The sequence below is a fragment of the Cimex lectularius genome, unplaced genomic scaffold, assembly GCF_000648675.2.
Source record: "Cimex lectularius strain Harlan isolate CLEC.00 unplaced genomic scaffold, Clec_2.1 scaffold8, whole genome shotgun sequence".
Classification (NCBI taxonomy): domain Eukaryota; kingdom Metazoa; phylum Arthropoda; class Insecta; order Hemiptera; family Cimicidae; genus Cimex; species Cimex lectularius.
The window spans coordinates 689,807-709,425 of record NW_019392656.1 but is presented as its reverse complement, the minus strand read 5'-3'; the positions used below and the strand labels follow the sequence as shown (position 1 = coordinate 709,425).

The 19,619-nt window shown below is 31.2% G+C and overlaps 1 protein-coding gene across 1 annotated transcript in view; it reads left to right on the top strand.

Annotated features, from left to right (window-relative positions):
* Window positions 1-6,702: 6,702 nt before the first annotated feature.
* The window catches only part of LOC106669663 (talin-1), a 51,484-nt gene continuing 38,567 nt past the window's right edge, over window positions 6,703-19,619 (top strand). Inside the window, exon 1 of the mRNA XM_014399293.2 lies at window positions 6,703-6,820. The gene's annotated coding sequence lies outside the window, so the exon portion shown is untranslated. The remainder of the gene's footprint in view (window positions 6,821-19,619) is intronic.

The window sequence follows — 19,619 nt, the reverse complement described above, 5'->3', positions numbered from 1 at the left end:
CAACCCTTTTGCAGATATTAAACTTTTTTTTCAACTACTTATGGTTTTCATCATAAATCTACTCATTGTTCTTGTACTATTCATTTTTGGCGAAATCCAAAACAAGCATTGAAAAGAGCACTAAATTTTCTTTTAAGAAGGTACACTTTTAGAATTTTCAATTTTATTTTTGGTAAAAAACAAACACCCAATCTTTAAAAAAAACTGCTAATTTTAAAATTCGTAATAAAAACTAAATTTGCAATTCATTGGAAAAATTTGTGATAGAGCTTGCCATGTTTCATAATAACTTCTTCGATTAATAAACTTTCTGCTATACCTCTTTACTATTTTCATTAACTGAACCAAAATACAAATTGTTATGCTAAATAGGAAAAAAGTGGTGACAGTATGAAAAAAGAAGACGGGTCAATCTAGTAATTCAACTTTTTGTCCTGGGCAAAATTTATTTGTCGACTTTAATTTAGTAAAAAAGCACAAAACGAAAACATACAAAACAACCAAAACAAAACTTAACAAAGACAAATTAGTCTCAAAAATTTACATGTTCTAAAAAAGTGCCTTATCAACAAAACATATAAAAAAGATGATAAATGCAGTGAACAAGGGCTTGGAGGCTGTCCAGAAACTTTTTTACTTCTCCTTTGGTATAGGGAGACACTAGTGTTTGGTGATACTCTCCATGGTCTTCTTCTTGAACTGACTGGACATGAAACTCCGTACACTCGCAGGCTCAACAATAATCTTAGCTTTGTCTACAAACTGTTGCATAACCTTACTGACTCCTGATCTTATTTGATCTGATCATATAACACCAATTATATACAGTACTCCAGCCTACCTAAACTTATGGACAGTGCCAATGCTTTACCGAGGAAAATTGATATTTATCTTTTGTCCCTTCATCAATTTTAAAAGATCAAATGTTTGCACTTGTGGATATATTTTGTTTTCTTTAGTTGTTGTGATTAACTAATTTTAATGTCTTTTTTCTTTATATAGAAATATAGTATTATTGATATTGTTTATGTTTAATATGTTTTCTTATAATATAATAGTATAATTATGACAATATTTTTTTTCAACTGCTTTATATTAAGAGTTATGTATTTACATATATTATATTAATGTTGGGATAATTCCTGTTAAATAAATAAATAAAGGCAACTTAAAACCCTTAGAACCAGAAAGTCGATTTGTACTTAGAACCTTTCCTTTGAAGGCTGGTAATTTAATCAATTATATTTAATTGCCTGCGGCGTTTAAGCACCCTGTGCAATTGTTTTTATTTGCAGTTATTTGTCTAGTTGCAGTTATTGATAATTTATATAAAACTAAAATTAAACTTAATGCCCTAACAACAATAAATAATGCAACTCATTCATAATAGATTGGGAAGAAGGACAACAAAAATGAAAAGAAAGTTGTAAAAATTGAAAAATTAGTTTAGATTTTTTTAAGAGGAAAATTGATGTTTATGTAAAAAATAGCACCATGGATTAATTGACCTCTCATGGGAAGCTTCTGTATTAAAAAAATTAGATTAATTTGGTTGTCATTTGTAGTTATAAATGCAAAAATTAATTTTACAACAGGTCATTTTGGTCCATGACACTGATATTTCCCAATTGAGATACTTCCTTTACAATTAATTATACAATGAAGTGATAAACATTAATTAAAAATTATATAAATTTACATGCTTGATCAATTATAAAATTAGTTTAAAAACAATATTTTGTTTGAAAAAACAACTTTTGTATGAAATATGTATTATTTAGTGATCGTTAAGTAATGATTATTTAGCTCGTGAGATGCGGTCTGGTATGATGAAGGTTGAGAAAACCATTTTCTTTATCGTGCTAACATTTCAATCTTTTTTGAGATCATCTTCAGCACCTGGGGGATTAAATTGAACAAATACATATAAGATATGACTATGAATTTATACAATGATATACACAATATAGAAATTTTAGGTTTAATCAAAGTATTTTTACTCACTCAAAGTGTGTGTTTTTTGTGTACAAGTGTCACTGTTGTGTGCCTTATGAAAGTTAAAATAGGGCCAAGAAGACTTAATTAAATTCTAATTAATAATATTCTGTATTATGTATTTATACTATAATACCCTACACTACAAAAAATTGATATTGTTTATTTATTGTGCTGTTCTTTACTTACCAGAATTACTTGCATTGTTTTGTAATTTATAATTCCCCAAATTAATTCTAGAGCAAGTAAATGAACTCATTGACTCAATATGAAATATATTTATACAATGTTCCAATTAATTATTCTTTTCATCTAAGGTTTTTGGTTGAGATGAAAAATTAGTATCACAAGCAGGATTCAAACCCATGGCCTTATTAATTATAGGTATGGTCATATATAATAAACCATATTAATTATTCAAATTATTTATTCTTTTCATCTAAGGTTTTTGGTTGGTGTCCGAGGGGATCGAATTTACGATAGCTCAAGTAGAGCAGCGGCGTATTGAGTCAAAGGTCGTGAGTTCGAATCCCACTCGTGACACTAATTTTTCATCTCAACCAAAAACCTTAGATGATGATTGTAATAATTAATTACATCCTATATTAAATACATCCTATCAAGCTCTCAGGAACACCATTAGACTAATCAGTGAATTCACTAACTTGGAAACCCTCAAAATTGTTTACTGTTCATTTGTTAGATTTTAATTTGATTATTCCTCTGTTTTCTTGTCCCCAAATTATGATAAACAAAGACAAAAAATAGAAAGGGTTCAGAATAAATTTCTAAGTTATACAGCTTACAACCTTAAAATTGCCTGGGCTATACATGACTACCTTAATATTTCAAGATTCCTTTGATAATTTATCATTGAAAAAGAGATTGACCTCATCTTCCTTAATAAACTTGGTAATAATCAGATTGAGTCTCTTTATTTACTTTCCAAAATAAACTTTAATATCCCCAAGCTCTCATCCCTGAAACATAAAATATTCTTCATTTCCGCCCATAGGACTAATAACATAAAAGAAATTCTCCCAACAATAGGTTAATACACACAGCTAAGGTTTATCCACACCTCTCATGCTAGATAATATTAGCTTTTTTAAAAATCAATTTATTTCTGCCCTCATGATATAAATGTTTAAATCAGTTTATGTACTATTTTCATATTCGTTTTATGTATGTCTCATCATCTTTCTGTACACACATAGCTCTGTTTGTTTAATATTTACAATTAGGTATATATTGCTATATTACTATGTTAAGCTAATTAGCTTAGATATTACTAATAATATCCACAATAATATATAATGTTTTGTTTATATTCTATCAATTATGTTAACTACATATATTTATGTAATACTACATATATGTTTTATTTAATTCATACTCCCAATTATTTGTTATTGTATTATAATTCTAGTTCAGTTATTTCTTTAATTAACTATTTATCTTTTGTAATGAATCTCTATATTAGCTCTCCTAAGTATATTTGTAACTAATGGATAATTTGAATAGGCTTTGCCTGTAAAATAAATTATATATATTGATTTTACTCAGTAAAACTCCATGTATTTATGTTAAACTTAATTGAAGAAAATATGGTTTCAAAAGAAACTGCATAAATGCAATTGCAGAAAATGCGAACAAAAGAATTACATATAAGCCTTGTTCGACACCCCATTGTAATTTCCTACAACTTTTATTTTTAACTTTTTTAAGAAAGTAAAATGTAGTAAATGATTTTCCAATAATTGGTACAATAGGTCATTATAAAAAAAAATGAGTGAAGTTAAGTGAAATTGCCGTTGTATTAACCTGTGTGCAAGGGTTTTAAGAAATATCCCATTTGTAATTAAGCTGAGTTTGAATTCAGGGCTGCTGGATTTGAACATGGGGCCTTTACCTTACAATGATGATTGCTGTGTCAACGTGTAAACCATTGTTGCCACTGACACCCAGAAACTATTAATCTTTGAGGCATATCTTGCCTCTAGGTTCCCTGTGTTACAGAAGCCATGCATTGTCTTTTAGATAAGATATGACGCCAATTTATACCATTCAATTTTATAGATTGCAGTTATGCTTAAAAATTTAGTCGTAAATCAAAATAATCTGTAAGGTAAATACATACAATGCATAGAAATTAATCTTAATAGTTTAATGCATAAGGTTGGTTGAAAGTCCCTGCACCGAAGAGATTTTTATCTCACCTCTAAATTCCTTGTGTCCTATGAGCCACACCTAGTCATTGTCTTTTTGATAAGATAGGACACAAATTTTATATTGTTAAGAAGTTAACAATTACTTAATAAAGACATAATATGTCGTAAGGAGAGTAAGTAGTCATTGTAATTAATCTTAATGAATTAAGGAAACACTTTATGTACTTTAAAGTTTATATTGCCCTTAGATTACCTGTAGATTATATGTAGAGACACACTGAGCATTGTCTTTTAGATGTTATAATACACCATGTTTTTAAGGAATTCTACTATGAGTATCCATTTTTTTGTAATGTTTTTAATTCCATCTTTGCCAGTTAGTTTCAACAACTTCCTACTTAATCAAGTAAGAAGTAGAGTGCATCAAAGACACTGCAATTGATATTAATCATTTTAAAAAACCATCTGCACCATAAAAGCTTATCTTTCCTTTAGATTATCTGTAATTGGATGCAATCGTCTTTTAGGTAAGAATGGCAACACACAAATTTGTATTTATAACGGGTGCTGCTATAATTGCATATACATTTAAAAGTAATGAATCAGAATGTCATGCAGAGATCAAAATAAATGCATATTAATTATTTTTATTTATTAAAATCGGCTGAAAATCCAGACACCCCATAGGCTTATCTTGCATTAGTTTCAGTCCTGAATTATCCAAGTATTACACATTCATTGTGTTTTGGATATGATATTACCCAAAGTTATATTGTTAAGAAATTTTTTTTAAAGTGGATTTTTGCCAGTTTTGTTACTGTTTAATTACCAGAAGAAGAGTGCAGCAAAGTCACTATAATTAATATTAATAAATTTAAGAAAACCATAGGCACCCTAAAAGCTTACTTTTCCTTAGATTACCTGTGATTGGAGAGCCACATCGAGCCATTGTCTCTTAGATGAGTCACAACTATATTTATAAGAGGAGCTGCTATGGATTGAAATATGTTTAAAAGATAAGTGATAAATCAGAATAAATAGTACAATAAATGCATATTAATTAACCCTAATGGTTTATTATAGTTGGTTGATAGTCGACATCATAGAGGTTTATGTGTAGTGTTTGACTGTTAATTAATGATTATTTAAAAATCGTGAGATGTACAACACAATATAGAACAATGATGTACACAATATAGAAATTTTATGTTTAATCAAACACAGAAAACACACACTTTGAGTCCAAATACTTTGATTAAACCTAAAATTTCTATATTGCGTTACTTATATCTATTTGTACATCTATTAGTGACCGTTAATCAATAATTATTCAGAAATCGTGAGATGAGGTCTGGTGTGTGGTAGGTTTCAGAAAAACATTTTCTTTATCGTGCCAACGTTTCAATCTTTATTGAGATCATCTTCAGGGCCTGGGATTTACAAACATTGTTTATATCTAACAAATACATTTAGGATGTGGAAAAGTGAATTTATACAATGCAAATTATATTTTTTATATTCAATCAAAGTATTTCTACTCTCAGTGTTTGTCTTCTGTGTAATTGTGCCATTCTTGTGTGCGTTCTCTCAACACGACACGCAAGAATGGCACAATTACACAGAAGACAAACATTTTGAGTGAGTAGAAATACTTTGATTGAATATAAAAAATATATTTTGCATTGTATAAATTCACTTTTCCACATCCTAAATGTATTTGTTAAATGTAAACGATGTTTATTAATCCCAGGCCCTGAAGAAGATCTCTATAGAGATTGAACGTTGGCACGATAAAGAAAATATTTTTCTAAACCTACAACACACCAGACCGCATCTCACTTTCTCTAAATAATCATAGAGGTTTATCTTGTCTCTAGATTTCCTGTGTTCTAGGTTTAGATGTTCCGACACCCACACTGAATCATTGTCTCTTAGATAAGATACAATACCAAATCATACTGTTAAGTGATTTATTTTATTTTTTAAAGTGTATTTTTGCTAGATATTTTCAATAATATCTCTCTTAATCATGTAATTAGGAGTGTGCAGCAAAGTTACTGTAATTAATCTTAATGATTTCATAAAACCATAGACACCTTAGAGGCTTATCGCTGCAGTTTTGTTTTATAACTTTGAGTTTTCAATATTTTCTCCATTTAATATGAACTTGAAACAAATTTTTTTTATTTACGGGGCTTTATTAAAGCACGTTCATTTTGGGGTTGTTTTTGGGGATTTTAAAGACGTTTGTTGTAGGACAAAGTGCATGGGCTTGTGACTGGGGAAGTGGGCGAGTACATTTCCTTATATGGAGACCTCTTGAAACTGGGTTATTACACCAAACAGGCCGTCTCGGATTCTTCGATTTTATCCGATTTCCCAGCCGACTCGAAAAGCCTCAAAATCCAAACCGGTGGAATTTTGTGGAAAAATGAAAATCGCCACAAAAAACCCAAGCCGTACTTTAAGCTCCGTCCCTAACTTCAAATCTAAAATAAGATTGAGGATGAATGACGTCACCAAAACAACGGTGACGAATCGACGGTGGGGGTTCGTTCTGGGTGTGTTAGTGTGAAGTTTTGTTATTTTAGTTGGTTCTTTGGTTCAAATTACGATTTATTGAATTTCGGTTATGCCTTTTGATAAATAACAAGGTAAGACATTTCATAAGATATATTTCAAAATCGGGATATAAATGAAATTCAATTAAACAAGAGTTTTAACGGGAAAAGTCCAGATTTGTCTTCTGATGGGTCGAAGGTTTCGCCCAGATAAGTGGATCTCTACAACTAACTGAAAATTTCTCATGATTATATATATTTTTTTTTACCGTTTCGTGTACAGTAAAATAAATGGATAAACTATCCATTTTGTACTACCTAATCGTTTGGAAAAAATGGACATCCATTTTCGACCTCATAATGATATATTGATTTTCTATTGTCATTACTGGCGAATCAATAAATTATTTTTACAAAGGAGCCCGTTTCTCTGATATAAAACCATTTTTTAAACGTATTTTATATATAAGAGGAAAATACCTTGAAAATTTGTTTGCTCCATATATTTAGTATAAATACAACAATAATAAACAAAGCGGAAACATTTAAATTTCCCTCGTTGAGTTTTTCATCAAACACATCAACCAAAAAAACAATACATCCTGTGTAAAAAAAAAGCTTGTTAAAATAATTAAGCTGTGTTTAAACAGTTGTTAACAATGACAGGGGACATCATGGTTTCACCGACATAGCATGTGTTACTTTATACCACAATTTATTGGTAAAACATTTATTTTTAAAAAATTTCAACTTTTATATTAAATTGTTTTAAATAAATGTGGTTAAAAAGACATAATATTGCTTGAATAACAATAAAAAATCCCTCGTTTTAAATCTTAGAAGAAACAGTATTGTTTTGTATATAGTAATGATAGTTTTGATTCCCTGGTGTGTGTTGAGACTGAATGTATTTATTAGTGTGATAATGTTGTTGGCAGAATATCAAGTATCCCATCAACCCTCAGTTATGTTATATGTCTGGAGGGTGATGGAGTAATATCACTCCGCCACCCCTGAGTGAATGACATGTTAATAGGAAAGAATATAGTTAAAAAGTGAGTGTGAATCACTTTCAATCTGACTGATTTTGTTGGGTGCTGAAATGACCTAGCATTGATAAACACCTGAACCCCAACCTCGGTGGCTGGACGGATAAGACTAAGGTCTGATCCCAGACTGCCAACACCCAGGTTGAGTGACTCTCGAGACCTGCCACTAATCTATTGCAAATTACAAAGCTGGAATTGCTGGTGGTTTGTTAGAAATGATAGACTTATGTGTGTGTGTACATATGTACATGCATATGCTGATTTGAGCGTATATAAATCAGTAAAAACAAATTTTCTTTCTGTTTTGCATTTCTCTTTGTTTTTCCGCTTGCACATGTGTTCTTTGAGATACTAACTGGAAGTTTCTTTGTATAAATATTTTTTGGCATGCAAACAAATCCAGAAAATACTTTATTTTGACAAATTATATACAAATCTATGACCAGATGGTCTTGATTTCAGGTGGATTGTACATTCAAATTAATAATGGTCTTGGTCCGATGTAATAATCAGCTAGATTTCCCCGATTACATTCATGGTTTACAGACTGGGATAGTACATAAAATAATTTTTTGATTAGTAACAATGTTGGAAATTTACATGAATTTATTTCCTGTAATCAATCCTCTGGTTAAAAATAACTTATAAATTTACATTTATATTTTTAGATATGAATCTCCAAAAAAAGCAATTATTTGTATAATTTTTTGTGGCGCTATAACTTAATGAATTGGTTTAGGCAGATTGCCATGTTCTTATTAATTAATTAAGTAGAAAAAGAAGAAAGTATACAAAGTGTCTATACTTAGATAGAAAGAAAAGGATTTTCAATGATTATAATTTAATAAAAAATTTCGTTGCTGTTATTTTGTACACGTTTTGTGTTGATATTACCAAATGATTAATTTCAGGCAGACATTCTATTCCAAAATATATATTACAACTTGCACCTGATTTACTGGATTTGCTATTATATTGTTCATCAATGAATTATTGAACATAATGATTTTTTTCTTCCTTGCAAGCGGTTGTTCGATTTATTTTTTAATAATGCTATAATTGATCACCAAATGAATTGGTTTTAGGCAGAAATCTATTTTTTCCTTTTCTAAATTTTAAAATAAGCAATTTTTTTTAAAATTTAAACCAATAGGAATTCAAACTCTTAAAAATTATGTACGAACTATTTGCTTGACCATATGATCATATTATCAATGAAAGTTTGGCATAAAATTATTTTTTTCCTGTTGATGATCTCACCTTGATCCTCACAATCATCATCATCATCATATTATTATTATTAATCACATAAGATGTCGAATAGTATTACATAATTTGAGTCAGCTCTAATATATTTGTTGTTTGTTGTTTTGAGCCTCCTCACATAAAATAGACAATTAACTAAAATAAAGCAATAAAAATATTCAGGTAGATGCCAAATTGTTGAATAAAAAGTTAATAGCATCTTCATAAGTTGTAATTTTTTTCAAGTTTATTTTATGATTTTATCAAATCCAAGTTGTTAAAGTAATAGAAAAATCATGAACTAAATATGATCATCAATAAAGTTGTTTTCGTGAAGATATAAAGTGTCAATTCTTCCAGTGATATATGTCTGCTCTGATATGTACTAATTCATTGACCCCAAAAGATCAAAAAGAAAAAGTATGAATGCAGATAAGGAATAACTTTTTTAATGGATGTAATTGAAAACGATTACTTTCACATCAATGATTATTTATACAATTCTGTACAATATATTTTTTAATAATATATTGGTGCTGGTTATTTTTAAAAAATAATGGAAAAAGGAAATTATGTCCCATTTCTAGGTATAAAAAAAAAATGTAAGAAATAACAAAAAGTTCATATATTGGGTTGTCCGGAAAATAATGCAGGATTTTGGTATTAAACAAAAAAAAAGAAACTAGTTACTTTAAAGCAATGTTCTTTAATCAAAATAANTGTTGACATTCATACAAATGAGTAATCCTGTAAACGTAAACAGAATATTTTATATAGATTTTTTTTAATGAAAACTTAAAATCCTGCATTATTTTCCGGACAACCCGATAGTTGGTATAAAAGATCAAATACAACCAATAGAATATTAAATGTTTATTCATCACATCCAATAATAAAACAAAAAATTAATGTAATATAATATTAATAAAATTCATTAATTAATGTAGTGTATTATTTTTTAAACAAAATGTAAAAATTTAGTGATCTGAGGTTTCATAACAATAGTATAAACATTTTAATAAAAACTTTACAGCAGATAATTAACAACTAGAATAAATAATTCCAAATAAAAAATTAAATTATTATAGTACCAAAGAAAAATAATAACAATGATAAAGATACTATGAACAAAAAATTTATGCTGGTACGATTTATGCACAATATATATAAGGTATTACAGAAAAAATATGAACAATCCTTAAAAAAAACAGTAGATAATAAATTAATGATATATTAGTATATAATATATGACAAATAAAATATGGAATTGCCTACCATGTTCATATAAAATTAAAGATAAAATGTATAATTCTAATGCTGTATATTTGCTCACATATAACTGTAGAAAGACATTTATAGGAAAAAAAAACAGTTCAATTGTTACAAAAATATATTATACCAACATCAAAATTGCATAAAATTGAATAATAATGACAGGTTTTTCCCAAGGCATAAATAGTAACAAATATAATATAAATTTTAAAATTGTAAAATGTATTTATAAACAAAAAATAACACAAGATTGAATTGATTAGAAAAATTATATATAAATATCTGTAATAATAATATAAATTTGCAAAAATACAAGCCAAAAATTTGTGCACTTATAGTAATATTATAAATGTTTATTAAAAGAAAATATAAAAATATAAGCAAAAAGTAGTGAGGTAATAATTGATGATTGATACCTTAGATAGAAAAGTAATACAAGTTTTATACATTGTTGGGAATACCACTGATATGTACAGGTAATTTTATTAATACAATATATTTTAAGATTAGAAATCAATGTAATCAAAAAAGATTTTGTTATAGGATAGACAGTTGTAAATTCATGCTGAAAAGGACTCATGTCATCAGATCGAAAACATTTTGTTAAAAAATAAAATACCATGCTGCAGTATATCTCCAATAACCTACAATACAAATAATAAAATTCTGTATAATGGTTTTATTACATGGACAGATATCGGTCAGGTTATATCGTCATACTGATAAAAAGATCTCAAGATAAACAAGAATTTGTTTTAATAATAAATAATTGATAAGTCGAACACAGAGTAGGGTTGTTATTATTGACAACAATTTATTCTTGTTGAAGTACCTCTTCAACTTTTGGGAGATTCAATTCAGAAACCGATCTCTCACAAGTCGCTGAAAAGGATGCCGGTCAGAACTTTGAAAACGCTTCAACAAGAATAATTTGTTTCTAGTTCAATAATAACAACTGTACACTGAAGGATATTTGGACCAAATGAATTCTCGTCCATTGATTTTATCTAAATATTTACCTCCTGGGTAGGAAATATGTTATTCATTCAATTTTTCTATAATATGTTAAAGAAAGAAACAATTTCAGCCTGATAGTCTTGGCAAATCAATAATTGACAGATCTTCAGACGATTAAAAGTGGCTTTTGTAATCATCTGAGAAAGACATCTAATTATAATGACATCAGGGTCATAGATAGTCTCCAAAGAAATAAGTAATAACTTGTTATTTATAGAGTTTTATTTTTATTATCAGTTGGTCTGATTTTAAGCAGATCGTTCTGTCGAATGGTTAAAAATCACACAACAGTCAAAATCAATCTTCCCAAAATTGCATCCTTGTGCTCATTGCAGTTCCATTAAATCTGTTTTGTTTTTTGGGCTAAAATCATACTTTTTATATGGAACAATCATCTTCAATTTGCATGTAGGCATTGTTCACAATTACCACTACAGCCGTTAACAGGCTTCAAGGAGATGGTAATTACAGGGGTGACCACAGCTTGTTAACCGCCGACTACATCATGTAATCCTTCGAAAATTTGTCTTATATCATTATGAAAAACGAATAATTTTATGGTATTAAATTCAAAACAGTTTAGACAGTTTACAAAAGTAATCATAAAAACAAACCTAGAATAGTTGGGAAGTTACATGTGCTCAACATCTTAACCGAAGAAGACAGCATCTGTGAGTTTTTATTGAGGATACTCAATTAATTATACACAAATTTTTCATTTTGAAAAAATTGTGTATAATTAATTGAGTATTTATATATTTAAATAGAAGCTGATAAAATATTTAAAAATTTAGTTTTATTGAGTAGTTAACTCAAATAATTGTAATAACTTGTTATGATATTTAAGTTAGTTACAATGTTATGTTTGTGCATAATAGTGATGATCTGTGATTTCTAGTTTCATTATTAATTTGCCAGAAATGTTAGCAGGTTTATTAGTATTTTGCATATTAAAAGTCTGCCTTTAAATTGTTTGTTACATTTGGTCATATACTGTTTCAAATAGTACTGTTTCATATTTACGTATGCATCGGTTTTCTGGCCTTGTAGAGAAAAAAGTAAATAAAAATTAAATACCATCGTTTACAGAATAGGTTGAATTCTATACGATGAAAAAAACGAAATGGGAAGAAAATATATAAGTGAATTTCAAGGAAATAGTATTAAACACATGATATTTATAAATTTGTTTTTATTTTATTCAAGCAATAAAACTTTAAATTACAATGTTAAAAAATAAGGTTGGGCCTAAATTATTCATTCGGTTCTATTTATAAAAACGATATAGGTAGCGCAAGAAATGTATTTTGGCACAAAATCCAAGTCCAACTTTAAAGAGGATGTTTCATCAAGACTTCGCCCCCACTTTGATTTCTTCCTTTTTGGCCGACTAAATCCTTGGATTTGTTGGAATGAGTAGGCTGCATGGGATGAGCCCTTGAATAGGATAGACAAAGCCTATCTGATCGAGAAAAAATTTAAATACTTAAATGTTTGAACTTGAGGGTACCGTCAGCTCACAGGAAAAGGGTTTGGAGTCTTTAAATATCACGGATGTGACGAAACGGGGTTTCCATTTCTGGAACGCTCATAAGGAATTATTTATTCATTAGCCGGTTAATTCTGGAAACTGTTGTTAAAACTCAAAGACTTGAAATATTAAAAGAAAATGCACTGTCTCTTTAATAAACGCTACTATCAAATCTAAACTTTGTGTTTGTCTTAATTCACTGAACGATAGCAGAAATTAGTTGATGTTTCTCTTCTTCCCCTCTCTTGTCGGCCCGCACAAAATTGTCGGTTAATTAATTGTTTGCGTGGGGCGGAAACAGGAAAAATATTCAGTTATCGGTCTCAGCTTATGTTTATTTTCTTAACATTATTTACAAATTATAGCATTTAGCACCCGATCAAGAGGAAAATCTCATGAATATTAGAAAATTAAGTTTTATCTATATAATATTTGCATTGGAATGGTAATTTACGAATAAAAATTGAACATGCTCACTATTCGAACTACTGTTTTTTAGAACACAACACAGCTTGACAGTGTATTTTTGTACTAAGCTAAATTTCCATTAAATCCAGGTATTATTTTTTTAAGATTTTTTCTAAATTTGCAAATATAAAAAATCTCCTCTATTTACTATACTATGTGCCATCCCCAAATCCGACTGCGTTTGTTACCTTGGGTTCCATCTACACCTAACATGAAATCAGCATACACAGTTGAAACAAGACTTAAACAGACTATTATACGAACTTCTAGTACGATAATCCAAACTATCGACGAAAATTTGCAAAACGCTACTACAACTGTTTTGGATATATCGTATAAAACTGAGAGCGCTAAACCACTTCAATGCTTTTGATCTAAAGTCTTCAGATCAATTACAAATTTTCCATATTCTCCAGTATTACTCTCCGCATTGACCTTAAAATCCTAGTTATCCAAAAATTAATTCCCAAAAAATTTACCAAGTTAGACAATAATCTCTCTCATCACCCGAATAGTCTGGCCCAAGCCTTGTCCAACAGAACCCATCCCACAATCCCATAAGGCGTCTTAAGAGGAAACGGCCTCGCGTCCTCCTTTCTGAGGATGTGAAGTGGGAGATTAATATTGATTATTTGATCCCCTCAATGTAAATATGTAAATAGTTGCAAACATATCTACGTATCATCACAGTACATGTATCATAAGCGTATAGTAATAAAATATAGAAAAAATATAGAGCATACGTTTAGCTTACAATTGGATATAAAGGAAAAAAAAATAAAATAGGGCTGCTGTTTTAAAAGTTAGCATTTAAAAGGCAACTAAGCAAATGAGCTTTCCAGGATAAAGTTTCCAGAAGTTTAGTTTGAACTTATTGTTTTTGTTTGATACAGTTTGTTTGATTATCTGCAAGTATGAAAATTACTTTATTGTAAAAAAAAAATTATAATTTTTTAAAGGAATATAGTTTAAAGTTAAGTTAGAATAACTTTAGCTTTAGGACTATGAATATAATTATATATCTTTGTAGGTTTTGTATTCAAACGGGTTTTTATCGTTTATCGGCTTGAGTGCGTCGCTTAACGCATTCCATCAGCGGCTAAGGCCTTGATACAATTTTAATTAACGGACAAAAGCCGGCTTGCAAAGCAAAACACATTCCCAGCATACAGAATCTGCAATTTGGCATCTGTAAACAATTGCTGAATGTTCATTTCTTTCAAATGTCCCGAGTCTTAAAGCAAACGCTGCTTTAAAAAATATTCAACCCAGGGCAAAATGTCTCAGATGGACTGAATTGATATCTTTATGAAGTTTCAAAATGGGCTTTTCGCATTGCTAAAGAAACTGTTGTATCAAATCCAATTTTTTTCTTCACTTTGAGGACTTTGTTAATCAAATTTTATTTTCTAATTTTTGCCTCTTCCTTCTTCTTAATAGATTTTAGACTTATAGACTCTTTCTATAGACTATATGTAGACTCTTTCTTAGTGAAGCATTTGACCAAACACAAATAAATTAAACTTTTCGTTTATATATTCATGCAATCTTTGATATTTCTGTATGAGTTATTTCATCTATACTATTTCCTACAGTTTTCCCAAATTATATTTCTTACGAATTTATTTAAATTCTTTATAATTGGTTATTAGCCTCTTTGCCAGTATCTGTGGCAACCAATTCGAGACAATTAGATTTAATTTATCTCTGGGCAGCCTATATATGAGCGAATGTGTCAGCCGAGCCCAAATCATTCGATAGATTCCTGATTTAAAAAAAAAAGTTTATAAAAATAGTTTTTCTTTTCACTGCAGGCTAAAATTCAACTAGGTTAAAATTTGAATATGAAAAGGAAAGAAGGATACTGTATTTTATTACATCGAAAAGAACCATACCCTATTTTTATAAATGTGTAATTAAAAATTACAAATTACAACACCGATTAAGAATAGGCCATGCGAGGTTGACACACGGACTCTTACTTTCAAGCCAAAGCTGTGTTGAGAGTGAATGTATTTATTCGTGTGAATGTGTAGTGTGAGAGGGTCGATGGCGGAATATTGAGTACCTCAGTTAGGTTATATAATAAGTGTAGAGGGTGATGAAGGAATTTCGAGTACTTCACCACCCTAGTTGAGTGAATGGTATGTAAATAGGAAAAAATATATTTAAGAATGAATGATTGTGAATTTGGTTGTAGGAACTGCATGCATCGGGTGTTGAATCTTGAGGCATTATGCAAATTACAAACACTGGAATTGTCGGTGGACTTTGAGAAGTGATAAACTCAATTTTGTACATGTGTGCATATATGTACATACATGTGTAGATTTAGGCTTACATAAATCCAAATCCAAAAATCCTATTTTTATAAATGTCTAATTCAAAATTACAAATAATGAATTAGTTATTCAGATATCGTGAGATGCGGTCGGGTGTGATGTAGGTTTCAGAAAAACATTTTCTTTATCGTGCCAACATTTCGATCTTTTATTGAGATCATCTTCAGGGCTCAAAGTGTTTGTCTTCTGTGTAATTGTGCCATCCTTGCGTGTCGTGTTGAGAGTATATTAATTAATTAGTGTTCTACGTGCGACTTTGAAAGATTTTTGTATTTTTTAAAATTTACAATACCACGTTGGCTCGTGGTCTGGCCAGATCGAATTTATTGCATTCCGAACATTTAAAAATATTCTTCGGTTGTACATCGTATAACATATTACGTGAATGTTTTATTGCCACAAGGCCGTTTTATTGTCATAGACAAACAATTAAAACGTAAATTATAAAATTCACATTCCAAAACTAACAGATTGGCGTTGCCAACACAATTATTAGAAAAAGCATACTATAACGTTTATGCGCCTACATAGGACATTAGAACTCTAGGCGAATTATATGAACGATAAACGGTGGAACTGTTTTTATAAACGTTGTCAATTTCTTGTTTTATTTTGTCTTTAACATTTTCGACATTTGTTTCCGAGTGTCGTGGGCGAAGGAATGCAGGTCCTAACTCACATGCCGGCCTCTCCTCACCGGAATCCGCTGCTTTGTTCTCCCACGATGCTTCTGAATTTTTCAAATCAGTGCCGGACGGCGAGATTAGTCAGACGACCGGATGAAATCAATTGAACCATGTTTTATTTCCTCCAAATAGTTTTCCAAAAGTTGCAACGTCTTGAGTGAACAAATTATATTAAATGAGGTTGCAATGAAAAGCTAAATTTTGACATACCTTTACGAACAAACATACAATTATATATTTTTTTTCTGGAAAAATTTTAAAAGAGAACCCCAAGTACAGATGAATCTAAGAACAAGGAATGGGAGCTAGGGTAAAGGCAGCAAATCTCTCCTAAAGAAAACCACCCTCAATATTTCAAGAGATCCACGCGATTGGGCTCCTCTCCCTGAAATAATTAGAAAAAACACATCCATACTACTTACATACTATCGGCATCAATAAAGGCATTAAAATCCCCCCAAAAAATTTGTGAGTAGATAAAAAGAACTCAATCCGGGAAAATAGATCAACCTGAACCTGATATACCTAATGGGAAATGAAATAGAAGACAAATAGGAAAAACTTATTTTTACCTAAACTTCATAGTACGCTGAAAGTGGATCAATTAGAGGAAAGAAAAATCTCACCCTGAACTAAAACGGTCTGAAGTAGTAAAAATAATGTAAAGGTATCTCAAATAAGAAGGCATAATTCAACTTCTATCTCAGCAGGGTGAATGCCAGTGACTTCTTTACTGCCCTTTAAATTACTGCAAGGGGAAAACCGACGGAAACGCCGACTGTGTTAAGAAAAAGCAGAGAGAACAAACCCTGTACGTTTTAGCACGGTTGCGGTACTGCTACTTTAAAAAGGCAAGAACGCCAAAAATATAAAAATGAGAAAGGTACTAAAATCCCGAAAGGAAATTAGACATATCGTATGGAGTAAACAGTAAAAATTAAATGGAGAAAAGAAAATCAGTTGGGTTAATATATAAAGTTGCTAATATATAAAGTAGTAATATATAAAGCTTATATATAAAGTTGTAGACAGTCAGTCATCTGTAAAGGCAAACTAATATCCACAATAGACTGGAAAATGTAGCAAATTGACCCTTATGTACCAGGAAAGGAAATGAAATAGTTGACAAGGATAATGTGTGGCTGTAAAGTTTAGCCCGTTTACGGTACTGCTACATGGAAAAAGCTGCGAATTTTTGGTTGGCGCGGTGGGTATGGAGAGAAAACACCAAATTAGGAGTATTCTTTCTATTACATCCTTGTTGTGGGGTTACATGCTTTGAATCAATCCTGTAAACTGTGTTTCAGAGTATATCAATATTTTAATTTATTGACAACGGTTTGCATTATGACGCATAAGAATAAGTGGATAATTAATCGAGTTGAGTGCGTGGATGGGATAAGACAGCGAAATTGTGAATATAGCGAGAATAGGCGGGACGCAAACAGTTGACCGTTGGTGTTCTATCCCTACGGTATTTGAGAATGAATGCTTCCAGCACATAGCAATTTATACAGAAGCACTCAGAAGTAAGAAACAGCAAATGTGATTTGATTGGAAACTGAGAGGGGAGATAGCGGAAGCTGTATATCAACGTTTGGGGGTTGGGCGGAGTCCCGAGTTGGTAAACACAGGGAGGAAGAGACATAAATCCCGAAGAACTCGCGAAAACATAGCAGACAAACGCGGGCCAGCACAATAAAAATGTTGGTCGAGGGGTGAATATCGAACGCGTCAGGCGCCAGGGGGTCCGTCGTCGCTGGGTTGGCGCCCGACTCTCCGGCGTCCCGACTGTCGCAGCATCCCTGCAACCACCCCTCTTCACCCCCGACGATAAACCATCTCATTACTAACAACGCCTACCACCCTCTTTCTGCTCCCCTTTGATTAATTAGTTTACAACTGTTCTTCCCCAGCTACTCGTACACACGGTCTTTGTTCTCCAAATAATAATAAACTCGGGATTTCTGTTCGTTCTTTTAGTTGTAGAGGGTTGATGCAGAAGTTACGACTGGAGTGGACTTAGCTTGAAATTCCACAGTGTTTTGAAAGTCCAACTATAACAATTTCTTTGGGTTGGAAAAAAAGTGGAAAGTAACAAACAAAAAACTCAAATGTGAAATTTCTTTTTGAGTTTTATCGGGTGATGAACATGTAGCGTTGTACTTTCCGACTAATCCACCAACACTGATGGCGAAAGACTATCTTTAGAGAGGATAGACCAAAATGATCCGAAGATACATATACCACTCCACCAAAACTATTTGCATTCTTTTCTTTTCTAATAAGGCTCACTAATCTGGTGGACCAAAAGTCAGCAAAAATAAGCTACCCCAAACATTAGGCAGCATACAAAGACTGGCAAACTTATGAAAACATCCCTCTCAATTGTACAGAAACTGCTAATGCCTACCTCAATTAAAAATATTTGTACGAGGAGAAGCAAGGAAAGCTCATTTAGGCTCCAGAAATAATCAAACTGGATGGGAACTCAACACTTGGCACATAACAATAATCAATAAAATCAGACACCCTTTCTTAGAAATGGGGACTGACTACACGATCAAGGAACCTTTTTACAACATCCTATAAAGTCTCAACAGATTATAAAGGAGGAGACGAATTCAGGAGAACATCAGATACAATGATATGGCATATACAGATGGCTCCAAAACACACGGAGGAACTGAATCACAAACCCAATACATGAGTAATCAAGCTCATTAAGTAATCCTCGGCCTTTCAAGCTGAAATACATGCCATTAATACTTGTTCTTTGGAAAATATTAAGAGGGTTGTACTGTACTCATAAGATCGGATAGCCAAGCAGGTATTGAAGCATTAGCGTATGTAGAAAAGGAATTTTGGGTAACGAAAATGCATACTCACTGGCCAGAGGAGGATCTGCAATACTATACATAGGCCCTGAACCTATTCTTGGGATAACAAAAACAAAAACAGAATCCTCCAATACAGAATGGATCCAAAATCTGAGTTTAAATTCAGCTCAGTGTTAGGATTCCGAGGGCTACAGCTCCGTTTTTGAGCTGTCCGTATACCATAGGAATCGGCATTCAGAGGTGTTGATTTAGCCCACTCTTCCCTTCTGGTATGAGTACCTTACTTGTTGGTGAAGTTATATTTTGGAGTAGTGGCATCTGCCTGTGTCTCCTCCTTCAGTTTACATTGTTTGTTGAAGTGGCCTACTTTTGCAGATGATTGTCCATTTATGTGACTTTTACTCGCTGCTCTGGCTTCTCCTTGAATTAGCATATGGAGCGG